The 24,224-nt window shown below is 38.0% G+C and overlaps 1 protein-coding gene across 1 annotated transcript in view; it reads left to right on the forward strand.

The window, feature by feature from the left end:
• The first annotated feature begins 11,433 nt into the window (after window positions 1-11,433).
• plxnb2a.1 (plexin b2a, tandem duplicate 1) overlaps window positions 11,434-24,224 on the forward strand; it is a 183,416-nt gene continuing 170,625 nt past the window's right edge. The window contains exon 1 of the mRNA XM_007229723.4: window positions 11,434-11,966. The gene's annotated coding sequence lies outside the window, so the exon portion shown is untranslated. The remainder of the gene's footprint in view (window positions 11,967-24,224) is intronic.

The raw sequence follows: 24,224 nt of genomic DNA on the forward strand, positions 1-24,224 counted from the left end.
ATCCCAACATTTCGGTGACAGCGGATACACACAAAAAAAATTGGCAGGGAATTCAGTCCATCACAGGCTACAAACCCCCCTCCACAGACCTGCGACAGCACCATCTCTCTGCTGAACGACCTAAACGGATTCTTGTGAACTGTGAACTTTTAGGAACTCTACACACTCATACACTTTACCAACCTTAAGCTTTTATAGTTATATATTTGCACTACTGTGCGGGTTCTGTTTGTACTGGTACTGGTACTGGTCATTCCCTCTTTAATTTGCCCTTAGTGTGTCTCTTGTCTCACATGTCTATATAAGTGACCTTGTTGTATTGTACATTTAGTGTCATTCTTTTATTTAAAAATGTATTTTGCTGTAAGTCAACCATTTGTCTTGTTACTGTAAATGAAACAGCTCCAATGCCTCCCTTAAAACAGGACTGTAAATTGATTTAAGAAGAGTTTCCAGGAGGGGTGAGCGGAACATATGAATAGAATCATTTCGATTCAAATCAGACACAAATTATTATGCACAGGAGGCCTGTGCGTTACTTTCATTTAAAATATTTTTCAGCAGATATAGCATTTAGGTGCTCACATTTACAAAACCAGATCCCACAGTTGCATTCTTCATTATCTGGTCTAATTGAAATATCTAAAAATAGGAAGCTGATCAAAACTCAGTATAGCTTTTTCAGGGCACATATCATATCAGGAGTGGGACAGTGAAGAGGATGTGGATTACAATTTGTGGGGCGAGGGTATATAAATTTTTATTTTTTGTGCTTAAGTCCCTCATAACAATAGGCTAGTGACGCCCCTGCTTCTTATAAAGAAAAAGACCATATTTCTTTAACAGAGAAAATATTACTTTTGAGTTATTTTTGGCTGCTTGCGTAACCATCTTGTTATTGATTTGTTATGCCCCTCAGTTTGGAGTGTGCCTCTGAAAAATCTCTGTTTGTTTCTTCTACCCCAACAGGAATCAGGACATTCTATCCCTAGGCCTGACGTTATAAGAAAGTTTAGCAACATTTTGACCAGGTTCTAGGAAGGAAAACCTGTTACATTACAAAAATAATGTTCCAGAAATGTTCTGGAAAACGTGTGACATAATAATGGTTTGCATCACAACATTATTAGAATGTTTCAGTAGAACATAGCATTGCCAGCTGAATTAATATTAATGTCATGGAAACATTTTAGGTAACATTCCCAAAACTACAAACTTTCACACAAGTGACGTTGCAGTGACGTTACTACAATGTTTAAAAACTTGTCAGAAAAACTGACAAAATTAAGATTCTAATCTTTAATGTTTGTAAAATGTTTTACTTACTTAAAATGTGTTAGCTGGGAGGACTAAATGGTAATTGCAGGGGGTAAAATGGGATTGGGCCTGGCTACAAATTCGGATCTTAAGGTGAACTGGAAACATTTAAACATGAACCTAGCAAATATATAGCTTCAGCTCTCTATCAGGGAGGAATTAGGCGTAATGGATAATAAATATTTGCCACAGTGCAATAGATAGTAATTGTAACTCTTACAATTACAACAGATGGTCTCTGCATTCACCTTCCTCTTCAGAACTGTTTTATAATTGAATATGAATGTCTCAGACTGTAAATGAAGAACACAATAATATCGTCAGACCTGCATACTTCTTAATTAAGACAGTAACAATAAATGTTATTACCCATTTCATTATGACGCCTTTAAATCATGATGTCTGGCATGATCTGCAGATGGATTTACTTAACTTTAATGTGAAATGTCACAGATACTGTGATTTAGAAAGAGACAGATGACCTGGGAGAGGTTTTATCTGCATTTCTTCACACATTCTGTCATATTAGCACATACAGAACACCTGAGTGGAACTCTCATTAGTCACTGCTCACTCATGCCCGAAGTGATTCATCGGCTTGTGGTCTGTGATATTGGTCCAATATGAGGAAACGTGTTATTTTCTCAGCCCTGAAGGTTAGGTGAAAGACAATATCCTCGCTGATTAAAGATTCATAACATTTTTATTGGATTGTTCTGCTCCAGAGAGCCTATTATTTGATGTCAACCAGCCATAAAAAGACTTGACAGTGGAGTGCTCCGAATGTAAGCATGCTGTGAATTTAATAGATTAAAGAGTCAAATTAAAGTTCTAATAATTTGAACAAATAAAAACAGTGAGATCCTAGAAGATATCTCTATGTGTGTATGTGTGTGTGTGTGCATTCTAGGACTTGCACAAGTAAATTCATCCATTTAAAATTTTGTAAAGTCTAATCGGACAAACTAGTGAGCAGTTAAAGCACTTGAAAGACTTGTAAGCTCAGAAATAAATGATTATGTTTACAGCTTGCTTGACATGTTTCTGAAGGCATGAGAGCAGGTTGATGGAGTTTAATAGGATTTAAACAGCTGATACCAACTGTGACATGACATCTGAAGAGCAGAATTTCATCTTCATTAGTGGTTTCATCTGACGTGTCATCGCTATCTTCCTAAATCAGGACACTGATGAGGCCTGCATTCTGAACAGAGCTTAACTGTTGGGATATACAGAGAGAGAGAAAATAAAGGAGAATTGAGGATAACTGAGCTGCACAGTGTTTCAAAACAGCTGGAGTGACACCATCAGGCCTCTCTTTTTTCCTCTTTTTATTTTTAATAATAAAGGCTCTCATCTCCTCCTGCATGTGAAATTGTGGTGATGGTGGGGAAGTTTGAGTGAAAATAGAGGGAATAAACTCTTCCTCAGATCTACCATAAAAGTTATTTACTGTATCTGGTAGGTCAGTGTCACTTTCTGACAAAGGGCAGAACCATTTTTATAACTTGTCAAGTTTTCTAGTTTTTTGGTGTCATTTGATGTCATTTGCTGTTCTAATCTTTGTGTGTTTTTGGATATAACTGTAAGTTATATTTAGCTGCAAACATTCTAAAAACGTGTGACATAATAATGATAATGATAATAACAGAGATATTCCAAACCAAGATAGTGTTTGACATCCAAATGATCCTATTCTCTCAATAAATTTGACACCTTCTTCTCTATTAAGTCTTTGCCATACCGAAACGAACAGCTCATAAAACTTTACGATCGTTACCAGTTTCTTTATAAATCCATTTTTTTTTAGGTGATTCCCATCAGCTCTAGTTTTTGATAGCCCTATTCAAGTTAAATTAGCTTGAGGGACTTTCATATCAGCAATAAATATATTTATTTTTTCCTCAGCAATAAAACTCTCTAATGCCAATAAAAATGACTGCATGGCAAGCAAGTATCTAAAGGACTGTACACAGTGTCACTGATGCAAAACACCACTCTGGTACAGTGTCCCCAGGGGGTTTAATATTTGTTATCCACAATCCAGCTAATGTGTGTAAGCTGTGTAAAAATACTGTAAAATAACTGAGCAAATAAAAAAGTGGAACAAGTCTGAAGATTATTTATATTAATATCAATTATATTAGATTGGGGAAATTTGAGACACATGGTAAAACCACGCATCTCCTCAGTTAGACCATTGCAGCTTATGTTTAGTATCAATACCTTCATGCACACAGGCTCTTTTTTCTTCTGCAAACCATTATCCTTTATGCATAACAGTTATTTTTTTTTAATTCCCCAAACAATTGCAGCCAAACATAGTTTATTACGTTATGTTTGGATTTTTAAGTGTTTCCTTAATGACATTTTAATAAAGATTATTATATAGATCAAATATGACTATTCGGTAATGCAGGACTACTGTGAGAATTCTGTAGAGCCCCAGAGCAGCAACAAAAAAAGATGCTATCACACTTTAAAAACAACTTCACTGAACCTCAAATATTGAAAATGTGATAAAAGATTTGTTCCAATTAAAACAATTTCTATATAAGGTTAAAAGGTATTTCACTATTAATAAAAGGCAAAGAACCATTTTCAGTCCTAGAAATCCTTCAAAACATTTCAAAGAAAGTTGGGCAGTGGCAATTTAGAGCAATAACGAAAAAAATATGTTATTTTAAACAGGTGATTTTAATAGGTCATATGATTTGGTAAAAAAAGTGGGATATTCAAAAATCTGAGACTTTGAGGAGCAAAAATAGACAGATCATGTCTGTTTGTGAAAAAAAAAGTAAGATTAATGATAATATTATTGAAATGTTTAAAAAAATTTTCCTTGACGAAAGAATATAATTTTACCATTGGGAGGACTTTCAGCCTGTAAAACCAAACACCTGTGATGGCACAACAGCATGAAGAAGCGTCATTTACAATGAAAACCACATGGGAAAGGGATTGTCAAGCAATTCAGTACAGATTAACACCCAACAATGCCACAACTTTACTGTGTACAACAGAAGTCTTATGTTAACCATGTCCTGAAACAGTTTTTTGGGCTCTGAAGCATCTTGGTTCGGTCATCACACAATGTGTATTGTGGGCAGATGAAATAGTATTGCAGACATTTTGAGAAAAAATCCAGTCCAAAGACAAAACCTTTCTGACTGTTAGTCCCAACATTCTCTGATTTGGGGTTGTGTATAATTTGACATCAACCAAGCATGTCATTTGACACACTGCTTTGACTATTTTTAACTGAAAGCAAAGCCTGGATAAACCATTGGGGTCTCTGTTTTTTCCCGTTTTTCTCCCCAAGTTTGCTATGCCGATTATCTCACCCACCCAAGCTGCTCAGCTGTACTCCCCCTATCACTAGTTCTGCGCCAACAGCAGGAGGGTGAAGACTAGCACATGCCTCCTCTGAAACACGTGAAGTCAGACTCCGCCTCTTTTCAAACTGCTGCTGATGCAGCATTGCTGAGTAACATCACAACATCGGAGGAAGGTGCAGCGACTCGGTTCTGATACATCAGCTCACAGACACCTTGTGCTGATCGACATCTAGTAGTGATGAGGGCAAAGAGTGCCATCTACCCATCCAGAGAGATTAGGGCCAATTGGGCTCTCTCGGGACTCCGGCAGCTGATGGCAACTCTGCTTTGTTTTTATCCAACAAATGGCCTGCTTAGAAAATATTCTGGATGGGGATAAAAGGATAAAGGAAAGAAAAGCTCGCTGGTCAATCACTGGTTGGCCATCTACTGTCCAGTTTTCCACAGAGGCCTGTTGGCTTGGAGAGGTGTGAGGCAGGGAGGATGATGGTGCAGGACGCTGGCTGATGAAGACTGAGCTGCTGAGCGTGTTAGAAAGAGCAGCAGATGGCTCAGCCATGGCACTGCACCAAACTGGCAGAGTGGAAACTATCCTATCACACAGGCAGCGCCCGGAGCACCTCAAATCTCTCTGCTCTAGAATCTTCTCATGGATTTCTGTCTCTGGGATAGAGTTGAGCTGTAAATCTATAGAAGTATAGAATGAAACTTTGTGGTCTATATTTCAAACACACAGTATATAGATATTGTATTGATATCATGTTGGGATTGTATCTTCTGCCACACCACACAAACCATGATATTCAGTCATTGGTTGGAGACTTTTGTGTGTACAGATTTCCTTTCAGATTAAAAAAGCTTGTACAGTTATACATTTTATAAATCAGGATTATTTAAATGGTCAAAAAAAGGATGGATCATAGTATTTGTCATTTATTTCTAGCATAAATGTTATATATTTTTATTTTAAATGTACAAGAAAAACACAATAACAGCAAACCCATTTATAAACAAACCACTCACATACAGGCACACAAACACACACACCTTCACGATAAACTTTAGAGGATTATCTGCAATACATCACACTGACAGCAAACAGCAAGCTTGTAAGGAAGGAGGAAGAAAATCTAATCATTACACATGCTAAAAATAACCCCTCTCTCTCTCTCTCTCTCCCTTTCTTTCATCTGCTGTCTTGCAACATATTGTCTACTCCTGCAGCTTGCCTGCGCAACTGGTCCTGGCCAGCTCTTCCTCTCTCTGCCAGCATCTCTCTCTCTCTTCAGCTTAACGTGATGAGACTCTAGCATACTGCAAACAGGCAAGAAAAACTTGCAGAACTGACTAACTGTTACCGCTGCTGATTTATTCTTTAACATTAAGTGCAGTTTGTGATATAAAGAGAGGTTTTGGCTATTGTAATGTAACTGCTATGGCATTTTAAGACTGCAGGGGGCAACATATGTACAGGCAATTCCACCCTTTACCCATCAGGCTCTATGTTTACATTCCACCCACCCCCTTTTCTTTCCCAGTGTCAAGTTTCTTGGGTTCATCATGGGCAACAGATGGTGCTTCTCTGTCACTTCTGAAGTTTGATCGATTTCTTATTTATTTTTTTTTTTTTTCAGAAAATGGGGGCGCATCAAAATTCAGTGTCACCACTGACAGTCAGTCAGTGTTCCTTCTGTTAAAATATGGCCTGCACATAATAGGGAGCATAAGAACCGCTATGATGCCACTTTCATCTCTTTATCAGCTCCATTGTTCTCAGGATTGAACAAGATATTTCTCTGGATTTCTAAGAATTCTGCGAACAGGGGTATGACAGCTCCATTGAAAGCCACACAAGCGCTGGACGATCACTGTTCCAGCATAACAATGGGCTCCAATTATAGAAGACTCAGCATGTAATGTGTTCAGGCACAGACCCATCTTACTTATTCCATGACAGCTATCATTACTCTCTCCCCCTCTCTCTCTCACTTTGCCTTCTTAATGTGTTTGCTCTTTCAGGACATACGGCCTAGAATTTGAGGAGAAAAATAATGTATATGCATGTGTGTAAGTGTGTGTGTGTGTGTGTGTGTGTGTGTGTGTGTGTGCTGGAAATCGGTATGGAAGGAAGACACATGAGGAGAAAAAAAAGAGATGAAAAATAGAAATAGTGTGTCCCTAAAGGCACACGGGGCAAGGACACGACTCTCATCCCTCAGACAGACATTACCATACTCATAAATCATTCAAATCATTCAGCTGTGACACTCAGTTCAATAACACACACACACCTCCAGCTATAACACAGTGGAATCACTCGGTTAAAGAAATGATTCACAGAAAAATCAAATTTACCCCGTATTCCCCTTTCACTAGCTGTCGATCAGCCGAGACATATTTGGTGTGCTCCTGTAGTTTTCCACAGCAGGCTACGAAACTAATGTAGCTAACAAGTAATGAAAGTCTAAAGTCACTTTAGTAACTTTTGGCCTCTTTCCAAGTGCAGGCTTGTGGTTTATAATCTTGTATGGTGCACATTAATACCTGGCTCACAACTACAGGACTTTTAAAATCAATGTTAATCGAAACATGAAAAAGAGAAAAAATATGAAAAAGAATCAAACATTAGGCTATGCTGCAAAACTAGACAAAAAAAAAATATATATATATATATATATATATATATATATATATGTGTGTGTGTGTGTGTGTGTGTGTGTGTAAAACTGAGACATATGGGTTTTTATTAAGCAAAAGAAAGTCTACCAATGGAATATGCATTTTTCTTAGTAAGACTTGAAGGTGTCACACTCAAGATGACATCATTCTAGTACTAAATATTCAGACACATTAGTATACATTACATTTTTTGGAGTACAGTAACTGACTTGACAATTCTTTCTTTACTGCTGTTTAATGATTAATGTAACCAAAAAATGTCCCACTTTAGCATTGTTATCATCTTTATATTATTGTTCCCTGTTAGCTTTGTTAGAGAAACCAGTTGATAGCAACACACACTTACAAACACCACAGATAGTGGACAGAACTGTGTGCACAACTGACACAAATAGATAGCAGTGCTAATAAAACTGAGCAATACTACTGATTTTACTACTGTTAATGTGCGGCGCAGAAATCTTGGATTTTGAACTCAAGGTTGTTGAGGGTCTCCCAAATCTCTGAGTAGGAATTCTTGGGCATTATTGGGCATGTTACATTTGAAACCTGCTTGATGGATTACTTGGAAATTCCAAAATTCCAGTTCAAATGGAATGTTGCACTAGTCACCACGGCTCTCTACACTACATGATCTGAACAGAATAAAACACTGCACGTTTACCGATTTTCAGAACGTAGTCAACAAGGTTTAAAAGTATTTAGGTCTTGTTTTTTATTATTTTTATTATGTTGGATCTCACAGTTTATAATCATAAACGCAGAGCTTCTATACTTTATGAAGATTGGATTAGATTGGATTTAAGCCCATACCACAAGATAATCTGAAAACATAATCATAAAGACCAGCCTGAAATCAGGACACCAAGAGGAACTGGACTCAAATGTAACCTGATTGTACTGCATTGTGGGCCATCTCATGTGATCCTGAAGTCATTTAAGATCTGCAGGAGCTGCAGGTATGTGTATAATTGTTTTATAATACAAGCATAAAATACATTCTTTTAGTCAAAAGACATTCATTCTCTGATATTTTCAATGTGACCAGCTTGCTGAACTATGGGATATATTTAATTTGTCCAATATGGCTTTAATGGTCGGCATGGTATCACTACAGGTAGTGTGTGGGCTGCACAGTTCTAGAGGCTTGGTGTGTGATGTGTTTGTGTGTGTGGTACCCTGCAATGGACTGGCTTCCTGTCCAGGAGGTATTCTGTCCATGTGCCAAGTTTTTCTGGGAAGACTCTGGACCCACTCCATCCCTGACCGTGGGGAGAAGTGGAGAGGAAAATGGATGGATGGATGGCTCTGATGTGGAATTCTGCAAAAAGCTCATTTGCATGTTAGACAAATGGGACACTTGTTGGAAAGTCTAGGAACATACAAAAGTACACAAAATCTCAGGAGATAGCATAACACATTGATAGACTACTACAATATTACCTGTAGCACCAGTTAAAATTATCAATATATTACAAGTGCCCTCTGCATAGCCTAACTGTGGCCTCTTATCCAAAATAGCTGGAAACACAAATGAGGACCACTCAGAGGGAAGGTGTTTGTTTACTGATGACTGTGAAACATGGTAAAAAAAAAAAAGATAGATCTTCAAATAGATTGCAATTGTTTATCAATTTAATCTGCCATTATTTAAAAAGCCCTGCGACACATGCAACACCTGGTGTTCTACTTGAACAAGTTGGCAAATTAGATTAGATCAGTGAGGCATTGATTAAATGCAACATCATGTAGCATTTTTATCTTAAGATAACAGCTTCAAATTACACATTTAATTCACTGGGGTGTTTCACTGACCCGTAAAATGAAGAAAAGCATCCCTATTGTTGCTACTCATGGCTCAGCACACTACTAGACATCCCACCTTCCAAAAACTAATTTCCGGGTGGTAGCACTCTGCCACACAATCCCCCACCCTCAAACACTATTACCAAAATACCTCCACCACCACCATGTATGTATATATTTATTCAGTAGACTTCTATGCACTTACTACATATGTTGTCAATAAATAAATACAATCATATTGTATCCTTGTTATTTAACTGTTTAGTGTAGATCAAGTGTAAATTCTGCCTGATGAGGCTCTACTCTATCAGGTTACTCTCTGTGTCACACTTTTTCTGTCACACTTGATTACTCCCAAAAAAGTGTATTAGTGATCAATGTGATAAAAAGGCCTGATTTCAGGAAAAAAATTACATGATTTGTTGGCATCAGAGAGCCACTATTTTATTATTATGCATGAAAATTGTGCAAATCGTTAGAGAAGTGGGATGTCTACATTGTTAACTGCTATATAGTGCTATATAAACACTCATGAGCACTGTACAATGCTGCATAATTAAAGTTATATTTGTATCAAAGCATTTAATATTACTATACTGCAACAACTGCAACAAATGATATTTTATTTTATTGACAGTTCTATATCTCTTTGTCCAGAAATGCATGTGTACATCATGTTCTTTAGTAGTTGTACAATGTGCAAATTACACTTCTTTAGCTGTAGGAGGAGCATTGTTGCAAGACACGTCAATTATTGCATGGAGAAACCGTCTTTTTTTTTTTTTTTTAAGTTGCTTGGACCCAATTTATATTATTTTATAATAGTAGCCACTCAGATTAGACTGGACTCTCTGTCCATCATCCTGAAAACTGAAAAAAGTGAGCTAGATCTCATTTGTGTTATTTGTTCTTATCCTCACCCTCATCCTCTTACCTTCTCTCGTCCTTTTTCTTTTTCTCCTACCTCCTTATCCTCCCAAAAGCTTTCACCTGGTACAGCTGGGTTTGGGTAACTGGTAAAATGAGTGTTTGCAGTACAGTGTTTCCAAAAGGACTCACAGGGTGTTGAGTTCGTAATGCTGTATATAGGAAAGTGTGTTTAGAATTTGGCTTAAAGTGTGTTTTAGAAAATCTAACTGAGTCTAAGCCAGAGAATGAGCTTATAGTTTAGTGTAGCAAGTTAACAGATTGGTTTGTGGAGTTAGTAATTCCCAAAATTGTGCTACAAAGTCCACAATGTATAATTTAGGCACCAACCTCCACCAACCAATTGTGCTAAACTACAAGCACAATTCCTGCTTTATATTCAAATTGCAGTTTTAAAACACACTTTTTTTTAAAACTGACTTGTCACATGGGCAAACACCTGTCACATAGATTTCCATCATCCGGACTTTTACAAATGAGAATATGTAAGAAGATCTACTTTCACTGGAAATCTGCAGCACCGCATATAAATACAGTACCAATGACTATAGTAATACAGTATTTTATTGTTGTTTATTGTGCTGTAGGACTGTAAAAATAAAGTATGTTTCAATTATTTAGGAAATTTATTCATACTTAGTGTTCGTACACAGTATTTACATTATTTTACTATTTGTACAGTTGATTCTTTTCATGACTGGATTTGCTAGGCTAGGGGATATTTCCCCACTGCTTGTTCAGGGTAAACAGTGCTTGTGATGTGGATGAGATGCTGTGGCCAGACTGAAACTATTTAATAATATTTAATTATTTTGTTGTTTTGTATGTAGACCATTGTACATGCAACTTTGTGTTGGTTGGGACTGTGTATTTGTTTATGTATTTACTGTCTTTAGTAAGTGTAACACTGAATGGGTCATTATGGTGAACATTCATCATAGTGTTTTACACTGAGCTCATCAGTGTTCAACTGGTTCTTATAAATATGTATTCAATTGATTGTTTGTGTGTGCTATGTGAAAACAAAATACCATCTTGAGAAGAGATGACATTGTTTTGAAAGTAAAGTTAATTGTGTATGGGAATTGAGGTGTTTTTTCTTGTGTGTGTGTGTGTTTGTTTTGATTTGTGAGTAGAGTTCTGAGAGTATGAGGCATGTTTTCAGAAAATGTGTGTAAACATTTAAGAAAAACTGTAAACTAGTTTAGAGAGGAGGCTGGTTTAGGTAGAGTCTGTGCTTTTATTCCCCCACAGGGGGCGAAAAAACTCCGGATAGAGAGAGTGAGAGGGAGAAAGAGAGGGAGGAGGAGGAGGAGGGAAAAAAAGAGGGAGGGTGGAACAATCAGTGGCTTTTTTTCCCAGCTAGTCGTCTACTTTGTTGCGTCTTTCTCCATGTCTGTAAACCGACACACACACTGGGCTTGTAGCTGGAGGGTCTGGATTAGCTGAACGCCCCCCTCTCTAAAGACTGCAGGGGAAGACCAGTCTCGTTATTAGCCTGGGTGAAAACCCCGGATCTCCAGTTCACTTCAGGGGCGGTTATATCTCGCTCTCTCAGGTGTGTCGCTGAGTGAGTGAGTGTGGTTTCTGACTCTACCTGTGTGTGGATATATCGTCATGTGATCACTCAGTCAGTCAGTCAGTCAGTGTGTGTGAGGAGGGACGGCGCTCAGAGAGTTTCCTCGGATTTAAAACACGGACTGAGCTGAGTCTCCTGCCGGCAGTTACTCGAGGAAAACACTGATTTTCTGGATCCGCGGGCAGTTCGGAGGCAGAATGATGTAGCTAAAGTTTTTCCTTCTCTTTTTTTGTACCTCGGATGTTGAAATAGAAGCTCAACACTTTCAGAGGAGATTCAGAGGGGGCTTATCGTTCGTGTGTTGAACTTTATCCGTAAAGGTAAGAGCGGCGTTTACTTCTTTTTGTGTGTTTTGTTTCGAGACACGACGGTAGATAAACAGTTCTTCTGCTCTCAAAACAGACACGAGATTTTCATTAACTCGGATAGATAAGGCTAACCACAACAGCTCCTTTTTTTACCTGGGCTCACACACTCGCTTCCAGGCTGCTGGTCTTTCTGTAGAAGTCTGCTGAACTGGTTTGAGCTGTTTGTTAGGCTTTAGTTAGTTATTAGAGCAGAAATCGCTGCTGTTTTGTATCTGTGTATCTTATGGACTATTAGCGGTTAAAGCCTTCTTTCCTTTAACTGTAGTCTGATGGTTTTCCTGCACTGTTAATTAATACAGGTTACATCAGCCACAGCTAATGTTTAAACCGCAGTTTCGTGTGTTAGCTAGTGTTATAGGGTTGACCCCGGTTTCAAAACTTATTTAGAAGCGTAAAGTGTCATGTGTTGCTTTATATTCTCCTGTAAACTAGCTAGCTTAGCTTAACTAACTAGCTTTAACACGTATTTAATAACTTAAGCAGGCTAGGTTAGCTAGTTAAGCTAGGTTAGGTTAACCGAAAGTTGGTTCAATCCATCGTTGATATGTAGTGCTGGGCGATACCAAGTTACGATATTTCCTAACGGTAGGCCTCTCACTATAAGATTTTTTTGTGGACGATATATTGTCCCACAAATTGTGATAAATGATATTATTGTCATTTTAAGACCATAAAATTTCACTGACGCAATGAAATAGAATAACATAGCATAACTTTGCATATTTAAAGACAATGCAATTTTAATTAATGATTTTTTTTCTCCGACTTTACCTACTGCAGTCAACACTGTGTGTATTGAGTCACAGTCTTTGACTCAATACTGTTCACTTTTACACTAGTGTATCTTAAACAACTTGAATATCATTGAAACAATGCTTTGCTTCAGTAATTTAGCTCAAAATGTGAAACTCATAGCTATATATTATATAACATTAACGTTACATATATTACACACTAGGGCTGCAACTAATAATGATTTTGATAGTTGACTAATCTGATTATTTTTTCAATTAGTTGATTAGTCAACGATTATTTCTGCCATTTTTATTTAGATTAAAAATGGAGGAAGATTATTTCTGCCTCCATTTTTAAAAATGATAGAAATAGCTGAACATGAGATTTAAAAGGCATTTAAATGTCTGGATATTTAAATGTAAAAAGTACTGATATTTAGTAATTAAAAATGTGATCTGTTGTGTTTGGGCACTTTTGGAGACACAAACTGTTGAGTTTAAACTGTGTAAACTGTGCGAGAGAGCCATTTACCCATCTCCCATTTGTGGGCTTCTGTCCCCGGCACTTTGTGTAATGCAGTTCTGTTACAAATGAATGATTAGTTGTCAATCGTTGCTGCCCTATTATACCTATATACACTACCGTTCAAAAGTTTGGGGTCACATTGAAACATCCTTATTTTTGAAGGAAAGGCACTGTACTTTTCAATGAAGATAACTTTAAACTAGTCCTAACTTTAAACAAATACACTCTGTACATTGCTAATGTGCTAAATGACTATTCTAGCTGCAAATGTCTGGTTTTGGTGCAATATCTACATAGGTGTATAGAGGCCCATTTCCAGCAACTATCACTCCAGTGTTCTAATGGTACAATGTGTTTGCTCATTGGCTCAGAAGGCTAATTGATGATTAGAAAACCCTTGTGCAATCATGTTCACACACCTGAAAACAGTCTAGCTCATTACAGAAGCTACAAAACTGACCTTCCTTTGAGCAGATTGAGTTTCTGGAGCATCACATTTGTGGGGTCAATTAAACGCTCAAAATGGCCAGAAAAAGAGAACTTTCATCTGAAACTCGACAGTCTATTCTTGTTCTTAGAAATGAAGGCTATTCCATGCGAGAAATTGCTAAGAAATTGAAGATTTCCTACAACGGTGTGTACTACTCCCTTCAGAGGACAGCACAAACAGGCTCTAACCAGAGTAGAAAAAGAAGTGGGAGGCCGCGTTGCACAACTAAGAAAGAAGATAAGTACATTAGAGTCTCTAGTTTGAGAAACAGACGCCTCACAGGTCCCCAACTGGCATCTTCATTAAATAGTACCCGCAAAACACCAGTGTCAACATCTACAGTGAAGAGGCGGCTGCGGGATTTTGGGCTTCAGGGCAGAGTGGCAAAGAAAAAGCCATATCTGAGACTGGCTAACAAAAGAAAAAGATTAAGATGGGCAAAAGAACACAGACATTGGACAGAGGAAGACTGGAAAAAAGTGTTGTGGACGGATGAATCCAAGTTTGAGGTGTTTGGATCACAAAGAAAAACGTTTGTGAGACGCAGAACAAATGAAAAGATGCTGGAAGAATGCCTGACGCCATCTGTTAAGCATGGTGGAGGTAATGTGATGGTCTGGGGTTGCTTTGGTGCTGGTAAGGTGGGAGATTTGTACAGGGTAAAAGGGATTCTGAATAAGGAAGGCTATCACTCCATTTAGAAACGCCATGCCATACACAGTGGACAGCGCCTGATCGGAGCCAATTTCGTCCTACAACAGGACAATGACCCTAAACACACCTCCAAATTGTGCAAGAACTATTTACAGCAGAAGCAGGCAGCTGGTATTTTATTGGTAATGGAGTGGCCAGCGCAGTCACCAGATCTGAACCCCATTGAGCTGTTGTGGGAGCAGCTTGACCGTATGGTACGCCAGAAGTGCCCATCCAACCAATCCAACTTGTGGGAGCTGCTTCTAGAAGCGTGGGGTGCAATTTCTCCAGCTTACCTCAACAAATTAACAGCTAGAATGCCAAAGGTGTGCAATGCTGTAATTGCTGCAAATGGAGGATTCTTTGATGAAAGCAAAGTTTGATGTAAAATCAATGTTATTTCAAATACAAATCATTATTTCTAACCTTGTCAATGTCTTGACTCTATTTTCTATTCATTTCACAACGTATGGTGGTGAATAAGTGTGACTTTTCATGGAAAACACAAAATTGTTTGAGTGACCCCAAACTTTTGAACGGTAGTGTACCTATATATTTCTTTTATTGTTGATGATTACATGATTTACAGCCAATGAAAACCCAAAGATCAGTGTCTCAGAAAATTTTAATATTTTGGCCCAAAAGTTCCCAGTCTTGCTGGAAAATGAAATCTGCATCTCCATAAAAGTTGTCAGCAAAGGGAAGCATAAGGTGTTTTTTCTGGGAAAACACTGCACTGAATTTGGACTTGACATATCACAGTGAATCATCATCAGCAGATGACATGGCACTCCAACCAATCACTGACCATCAGTAAATTTTGCATTTCATTTGGAAATCAAGGATCCAGAGTCTGGAGCAGGAGTGGAGAGAAACACAGTCCAAGCTGCTTAAGGTCTAGTGTGAAGTTCTGTGTCACAATCTGTGTCACTATCCTACTTTTTACAGTATAGGCTACCACTCTTGTCCACCTCCACCTCAGTGCTTCCCTCATTTCTAATGTTGCATATTCCAAACAAACAAAAAGCAAAATTAGCTTAAGAAAGTTCAGCTATATGCCATATTTATTAATAACCATCTTGTTGAATATTCAGTCAGTCTTCATGTAATCCTGCCTAACTCCATTGTCCCATTTAATCCAATTTCAAGGTTAGGTAATATACACCTTCGCCATTTACAGAGCTTGTTTAAGTCAGGAATTATTTTATCATATTTAATTATCAGTTACATTCTGTGTATAGTCTGTGGGCTTTTAGTAATACAAATATAAAATGAATGTGGCTGTAATCGTATCACTTTTTATTGTGTAGCTGAGCAGCAATAATGACCCTTTTTGTTGCTCTTTATGAAATTCTCTTGGCCCTTTTATGTGCATAATCCAAAATTGAGGTCATTTTAGTGTCTACAATATAATGTAGTTGGTAGTCTTCGGTAGAAAATGTTCTGAAGTGTCCGCTGTGGGTGGCTGAGATGCTAGTTGTACGGCCTCTTGGGATTTATGTTCACATTTAGGGGAGTAGACACTGTGTAGACCTTTGGATATTTCCCATAATGTTTGCTTAAGCCTAACCTCATAACTTAAAGCCTGTCTCTAAATTCTGCTATATGTACAGAGCTGAAGCCTGTCTTAACTTGGGGTTAAATTGTTATTGGTCACATAATGAAAAGCAACTGGTGACCCCAGTGGTGGAATCAGCGTAGTTCAACATTGGAGTGAAGTTTTGTGCATTTACAGAGCTGTTGATGATTCACCAAACAAGTGTCAAGGTCATGCCACAGGTTTTGATTTCAGCCAGCAACTTCCTTTCACATTTTTGGTTTTATTTCAGTGTTTAAAAATAGACTTTCCTTGTGTAGGCTCATTAATGACAATGAAAGACAATGAGGCTCTTGCTTTTTCAATTAACAAAACACATTTTCCTGACCTAGTTTGTGACAACTTCCATCCTTAAAATGGCTTTCTTTAAGAGTTATACGGTAAATGTACCATTTTATGCAGAACCATGACAGATAAAACATGTTTCAAATGGTTCCTAGAGAGCTCCTAACTATGTTACAGTACCTGGTTGTTTTTTAAAATATGTGGTGTTTTTTCTGCCTTTGTATGGAAAATGTTCTAAAAAAACTGAAAACAAAGCTTTTTGAAAGTACCTCTAGTGTGTCTTTGCTTAGTAAATGTTGTTACCATAAACATAGAATTGCTGAACTTTCGTCCATAATAATCCCCCCCCACGCCCCCCAATTTCAGAATAGCACTCTGCAAAAGAATCATAATCCCCGTTATTCTAATGTATTTGGAGATGCATGCTTAAATAACATAAAATTAGGTCCAAAATAGAACAATTTTGCTTTGATTGAGTTTGCTTATACGTAGTAATGTGGGCTAAAAAAACTCAAAGTGAAGTTCAGTTAATGTGTATGTTCAATTCAGTGGCATAAGATCAGACTGATCCTTATAACCTGTGTTTGAATGAAGTTCATACAGTATTTGCGACACTTTTTTTTCTTCAGTTGTGTTAGATTTAGGGCAATACTTGGGTTAGTTAATAATTGTCAATTTCTGGCAAATTGCTCTGGCACACAACTATAAAAGTTTAAAATGTGATAAAAAAAAAATCGATAGATTAGATTATAGGTTGTACCATGATCAAAAGCCCCCTACCCAAGAGATAAAATTGTGTAGGTTGCTGCTATATGCATGAGCTCAAACTGATTGCAATAATTTAATGGACATCAGTATATTTGCTGTTAGAGTGCAGTATGTTCAGTCTCTGGAGTTGGTTGCCCTTCAGCAATGTCCCTGAAAAGTCTGAACACAGTACCTGATTGAGACATATTATGGCACTTGGGGTGCACTGAACCCAAACAGTCTTAAAAAGGGGGCTAATCCAAAAGTGCAGTGGAAACATCTGTGTTGATTTGTCCAAGTATGGCCTGAGAGGTCCTGCCTTGCAAGAGAGATTCAGGGGAGACTGAGGAGAGGCTGAGGGAGAGGAAGTACCCCAGCCCCCTTAAGGTCAGGGAGCAGTGGTCCAGTGCAGAGAGAGAGTGATTTTTTTTCTTTCCCCCTCTCCCTGTCTGCCTTCATCTCTGGGAGAGATCATGAGTAATGCCTCTGTTTGTTTGTCTTTCATGCCGTGGAACATGAAGACCATGCACAGTGGCTCCATTCATGTGTTTCCTGTCGATCTGTGTGTGTGTGTTTGTGAGAGAGAGAGAGAGAGAGAGAGAGAGAGAGAGGCAGAAGGAGAAGGATTGTGTGTCCTCACTCCATTCTTGCCTCTTTGTGCTTCAGTTAAATGTGTGTTCTTTGTGTATGCTGATTTTCATGAGGCACAAAAAGCGGTCAGGCTAGTATAGTCTGCATTGCTTGTACGTGCATGCGTGTGTGTTTTTCATCCAAGCTGCTCGACCATTGGGCCTCTTGAATAATCTGTGGACGCTCCCTCTGTCATCCTCACTTCCTGAGCGGCCCACTCAGTTATGAGCTAATTGAAAAGGCCTTTCTCTGCTCTTTGGACCCCTTCAGCAGTGCATGTTTACAGGGAGGAGAAGGGCTGGTCTGGGGTCAGATTTGAAGATGGGCGGTACTGATAGCAAAACTGTTCTCAAATACTAAACAATTCCAAAACTAGCATTTTTATCACTTAATTTAGATTGGCCTGTGTTTACAGTAGTTTTTCAATACGAAATATATCACTGAATTTAAAATGTCATCTGCTCTGTGATTAATCAAGTAAAGGCCAAACTCAGACTCACCAGAGCAAATAAACCATGAACTGTAAGTGATGTTTGTTTTTGTTGTAAGAGTCAGTGACCTGAATGAAAAGGTTGGTAGGCAGCAAATCAGTAAATAAATCTCTGTTAAGGTTCATGTTCTTAAATTTTTTCCTCACTAAGCAGCCTTGTTCCCAAACAGCCTCTCAAGCAATGGAGGAAATGTTAGTTTGGCCCACAAATACTGTTCAGCCTCGTCCCTCACATTCCTTTAGAATCTGCGCTTCTTGTCAGTCAATATGTCTACAGAAATTATTGAGTCAGCGTGAAAAGAAGAGGAAATGTGAACTTCTAATGTTTGGCATAATATCTTGCTGTGAGTGTTAATTCAGGCCTGTGTTGAGCAAATTGGGTATTTGCTGGTGGATTGTGTAAAACAATCAGAAAGAAAACAAAGGTCAGAGTCTGCTGAGGAGATGGCACTGCCACACAATGAGGCGGGCAAGCACAATTTTCTCCTCAAATTAAGTCCATTTCCTTCAGAGTAGCTTCTGTTCTTTGCAGTTAATTGCTAAGGATGAGATGTTGACTGAGTGTGGGGGACATGCCTGGACATGCTGAGATGCAGCGATTTTATCTAATGATTTGTTTGAGTGCTTTCTCTAACTGCTGCCTGTTCCACTGGATAAGATTGCAGGTACCCCACGAGTAACATCTGTTTTTGGTTTTCTTCTGTGCATATATGCCATTTAAGTTTTGCTTTAGATATGTTCTCATATTTTTTAATTATTCTAGTGGAACTTAAATCAACTTTTAAGTTTTAGGCACTCAAGTGGCCCAGAGTAACCTGCTTATTGTGTGATCTAATCGGGGGTCTATGCTCCAGTGCATTGGTGTGAATGTGATGTGAATCAGTTATCATTAGGGGAAAAGTGCTGGATGTTAGCTTTAATTTGATAATATGACTATATTGGTTAAACCATGGCCAGGATAGATGTACCCTTAATCAAGGAATTGTAGGAAACTGTAAACAAGGATGGAGGGTAAAGTTTCCTGTTTAGTTATGTTTTTTTCTACTTTTTACTTGTGCAACAACTTACTTATGTGTATATTTTCTATTTGTTTCCTCAGTATTATGTGGTAGATTTGCAGTTTTGAGTATTAATTTTACTTGATTCAGTTTGTACCATGTAACCATGTACTGAATTTTTGTGACTGGCTGCTTCGTAATGCATGTACCAGGAAACCATATTCCACAGATTTATTAGCCAGCATGGCCTTATCTGTATAAAGCCAAGTATGCTCAGTTTGGTGCGTTTAATTGTTTGCTTTGAAAACTGGAAAAGGAAAGATTGAGCTTGAGAATGATCCACAGAATCAAGATTTCTTTTATTAGCTTTGTGTGATGCATCATGCATTTGTGATTGAGTGCATATATTAAGTTATTCTTGCCTTTTCCTTTAATGCTGGCTTGTATATTTCCAATGTTTTGTTTCAGGAAGTAACACAATGCTGATTTTAGATGAGACGCATTATTAATATAGTCACATGTTGCGATTTGTGCATTGCAGTTTATATAAAAAAAAAATCACATGATTTTTTTCCCCCAAATTCAGCAGCCCTAATAGTCAGTTTAAATGTAGATAATTCTCACTTTTCACTGTTTTTTGGCTCCATACATTCAGTTCAGACAAAATAAGAAAAATGTATTGAACTTCTATGGCAATTTTGATTTTTCTTTCTATTTTCTAAAATTCTTTGCTCTGGGCTTAATCTGTGTCTAATAGATAAACACAGTAGTGAAGCACTGTGTAACACAAACCAGTACCCACACAATTGGGAGACCACAGATAAATGAAATGTCTCTTCTGCTGTAAATCAAGGGTATTAAAAAGACCCTGCTTTTGTTGTAGAAACTGTGTCTCCTCTCCTGGGATATCTTTTTGCTAGAATGTGTAGCTTTGTCATGAGAATTTGATTGCATTCAGCCACAAAAGTGCAAGTTAGGTCAGACTGTTTGATGATCACCACCTCACCTCATCTCAGAAGTGGATGGAGTACCATTATTCCAAAGAAAACAGGTCCACTGCTCCACAGCTCAGTGCTGTGGGCTTTATACCCCTCTAGTCCCTGCCTGGCATTAGTCATGATGCCAACAGGTTGAGGTTTTCCTGCTGCAGAGACACCAATTTTATTGGTAGTGCTTCTCTTTAGGGACTAGGCTGTGTGTGTGTGAGAGCATTTTCACACCTGTCTCTGTAATGGGTGGAACATAAAGTAACCAAATTAATAGGGGTGGGACAATATATTTAGATATAAATATATCATATAGTTGTTGGCAGATGTTTTTACATATAGTTTATCTTTACAGCATAGAAACAATAGATTTGTTTTATAGCTCATGTCACATGTCTTGTATAGACCCAAATTTTAAATGGTACATTTTTATAATATTGTATGTCTGGTTTCGACTGGGCTGATACTATAAGTGCTGTGAGAGTGCCCTTACAGCTTACCCTGAGTCAGTAAATGGGCACGCCTGTACTGTTCTGAGTGGAGGTTTTGTTTGGTGTTATTATGCCCTCTGCAAAGTCAGCCCATGACTGAGTCACTGTAGGAACAGTATTGGGTACTGGGTACTGTTGGTGTTATAAAGTTATAAAGGTTATTTTAGCTCCTGATGTGCCTTTTTCTGGACTTGACCAAGCTATATTTTGTTGATTTCAACCAATTTTGGAAAACAGTGTTAGGGGAAATGGTTTTGGAATAAATAGTGGTGCTTATTTGAGTGTGGCAATTAAACTGTACTGTACACAGTAGGTTTTGGAAAGTTCCTGTTTGATAATGTAGATCATTTTACATACTAAACAAAATGAAACAAATGTTATTTGTCTGATAGCGGTAAATTAACTTCACTATTTCAGTAGAGCAGGCAGGTAAGCAGAACTCCAGTTAAACTGTTTCATATTCATATCTGATGAGCTCTGTTTTAGTCTCAGCCTGGTTAAGACTGTGGAATGTGTCCAGAATTTTTATATATGGAGTTTTCTATGTTTTTGTCTATTGTCCTTATAAAGAATTCATTTTTAGTGACTGTAAAAAGAGCTTTTTTTGAACACTGTGTTTTTACTGTTGTCGTGTGGACATTGAAATATGAGCTTTATTAAAAAAAAAAAAAACAATCCTGATGTTACAATGCATGCATGTTTCTGGCTGAGTCTGAAGTCATAAACTACATTGACTTCAGACAGATTTCACCATGTAAATAAATGTAAATACTACTTATACTACTTTTAAGTCTCTGTTTTCTTTCTTTTTTATGGTATATTGGTGTCTCTTTTATGATGTACTGTTGCCTCATGCAGACAAGAGATTTTGTTTTCTGTGTGGACTTTTTTAGAGTGTAGCCTTTAAAATGAGTGGCATATAGCGTTGTTTTTCGGTTACTCTCATTTTGTCTCATGTTGTCAAAATAGGGAATTCCCGATGCGCTCAGTAGTTTCTGAAATCATCCGAAACTATTGTGAGTTCAGAAGTCAGAGGTTTACACTCCTAAACATGACTAACGTGTCGGGGGTCTTGCAGGTGCTGCCAGTCCAGTTGAGTGTGCCTGCTTCTTCCACTTAATAATTAACCCTGGCTGATGTTGAGTGTTCTCTGAGAGATGAAGTCAATGACCTTCATGACCTGTCCTCTGTACATGTGTGGTGGGGTGTGGGGGCTGATTGGGCTGGCTCACTATGAGCCTTGATTAACAAGCTGCTTTATCAGATCCCTAAAGAGTGTGGATGGTGCCAGCAGGTGACAAAGCAGTCCTTGCGTGTCAGTGTGTGTTGGGTTGTTAAGTGTGTGTGTGTGTGTGTGTGTGTGTGTGTGTGTGTGTGTGTGTGTGTGTGTGTGTGACTGAGGGAGAGGTGTGAGTGCTAGGGGGTGTTGGGTGTGTCTGCGCTAAAATCAGCTGCAGGTGGGATAACACATTCTGCTGTGTGTGTGCATGACAGCTGTTCTGTTCTTTGTCGCTCTCTTTCTCTCTCTCTCTCTCTCTCTCTCTCTCTTTCTCTATCTCTGTCTCTCCCTCTGTCTCTCTCTCTCTTTCTCTATCTCTCTCACCCTCCATCTCTGTCTGTCTCTGTCTCTCTCTCCATTTCTCTCCGTCTCTCTTGCCCTCTCTTCGGACAAACAGTGCAAGAGTGCCACTCCCTCAATTCCCTCATGTACCTTTGCATACCTGTCAAGTCTCCCGTTTTGGCCGGGAAACTACCGTATTTTACTCCTCTTTCCCGCCGTCCTCCCGTATTAGTATTTTCCCGTAAATTTCCCGTATTATACTAAATAAAAAAATATATAGGCCACAGGCGACAATGCACTGACTGCTGTGTGTCTCTTAACCAATCGTGGTGCCGGTTCAAGGAGAAAGTCCCGCCTTTCAGGAGAAACAGCCAATCAGCTAGCTGCTTTTGCGGAGCGCAGTTTAGTGTGCGGGAAGCCCCGCCCCTCCCCTCGCTGTGAGTTCAGGCAGCTAGTCGGAGCAGCTGTCGTTAAAACTAATCTGGATATACGGAGATTTTTCTAAAAGAAAGGTAACTAACCATGTAGACTGTGATGAGATTCTGATAGCTGGTTAAAAAGACTCTTCTCTGAATCAAAACATAAATTAAACCCACTGTGTGTTTAATAAAATACAGCTTGTGACTCAGTTAGCTTAACTTTAGAATTAGCTAGATAGATATTCAGGGTTTGAGAAAAATCTATAATGCCCTGCCATGATGTGCCTGATCAGCCAATAACTATCATTTCCAAACTCTATTAGTTCAGGGCTAGTTTTAGGGTTTGTTAGAATTTGTTTAAATCTCAAGTATTGTGGTAATGTATTATAATGTAATGTAATGTATTATTTAGAAGGGGTAGAAGAGATGGTTGAGCTGGAGAGAGAGAAAATGTGGAGAGGGCTGAAATTAACTGAACTGATCAGGAGTGGACTGAACGATAGAAAGAAGTATTAATGAAAGATTATTAATTGTGCAGGCCCCTTAGGACTATTATTTACTTATGGAATATATCTGATCCATGTCCTTTTTGTAAATTTGTGCACCCTTCAATTTCAATTTTAAATCTATTAAATAAAAAAAAAATATATATATAAAAAAATATATATAATATATATATATATATATATATATATATATATATATATATATATATATATATATATATATATATATATATATATTTTTTTTTTTTTTTTTTTTCCCCCTCGTTTGGGCTGTTGGGGCGGCGGAAAAAATCCCTTATTTTTCAGTCCAAAACTTGACAGGTATGCCTTTGTTTGATTTCTCTCTATAATTGTCCCTTAGTGCAGTTCTTCATATACAGTTCTCAATGATTCTTAAATTCATAAAGAATCTGAACAGTTTTTTTAGGTTCAGGAATTATGTTGCTACATGATCCACCTACATTATCTACATTATTACTGCTCTCAATTTTTAGTTAACACTCCTTGATTCCTTAACCTATATAGTGCAACTCACCATCTAGTGCACAACCTGACACCACCTAAATCTAAATATGTATTGAAAGTAATCCATTTATTTTCAGTAATAAATATAACACAGTCCCGCACTTCTTGGAATTTTACTAAAATGTCCAACTGTACAGGATTATGTTGTTTGAGATAGTGAAAAAAATGTCTGCTCCATTAATTGCAATGTTTCTGTGGCAGGTGCAGTGTTATGATACTCATAGTTGGTTCTGTGCTAAATATATGCATTTTTCAGCCTAATCAGTCATCCCCATATGCCACATATTCCTGATTACCCTGGACCATGGTGAAATCTTTAAAATAATGAGAAAGAAAACCCTCAACATCCCACTGTTATCACTGTTCCCATGTGAGGCATGCAAAGCTAAGACTGATTCATTTCCCCTGTAACACTTCCAGATCATCTGTGCTGTCAGGCATTCTGTTTAATCTCCTAACCTGGAAATTCACTAGAAATGAACACCATTAACAAAATTACTGGAAACATTGGCAAAGAAGCACAATTTTGGTC

The sequence above is a fragment of the Astyanax mexicanus genome, chromosome 2 (genome assembly GCF_023375975.1).
Source record: "Astyanax mexicanus isolate ESR-SI-001 chromosome 2, AstMex3_surface, whole genome shotgun sequence".
NCBI lineage: Eukaryota > Metazoa > Chordata > Actinopteri > Characiformes > Acestrorhamphidae > Astyanax > Astyanax mexicanus.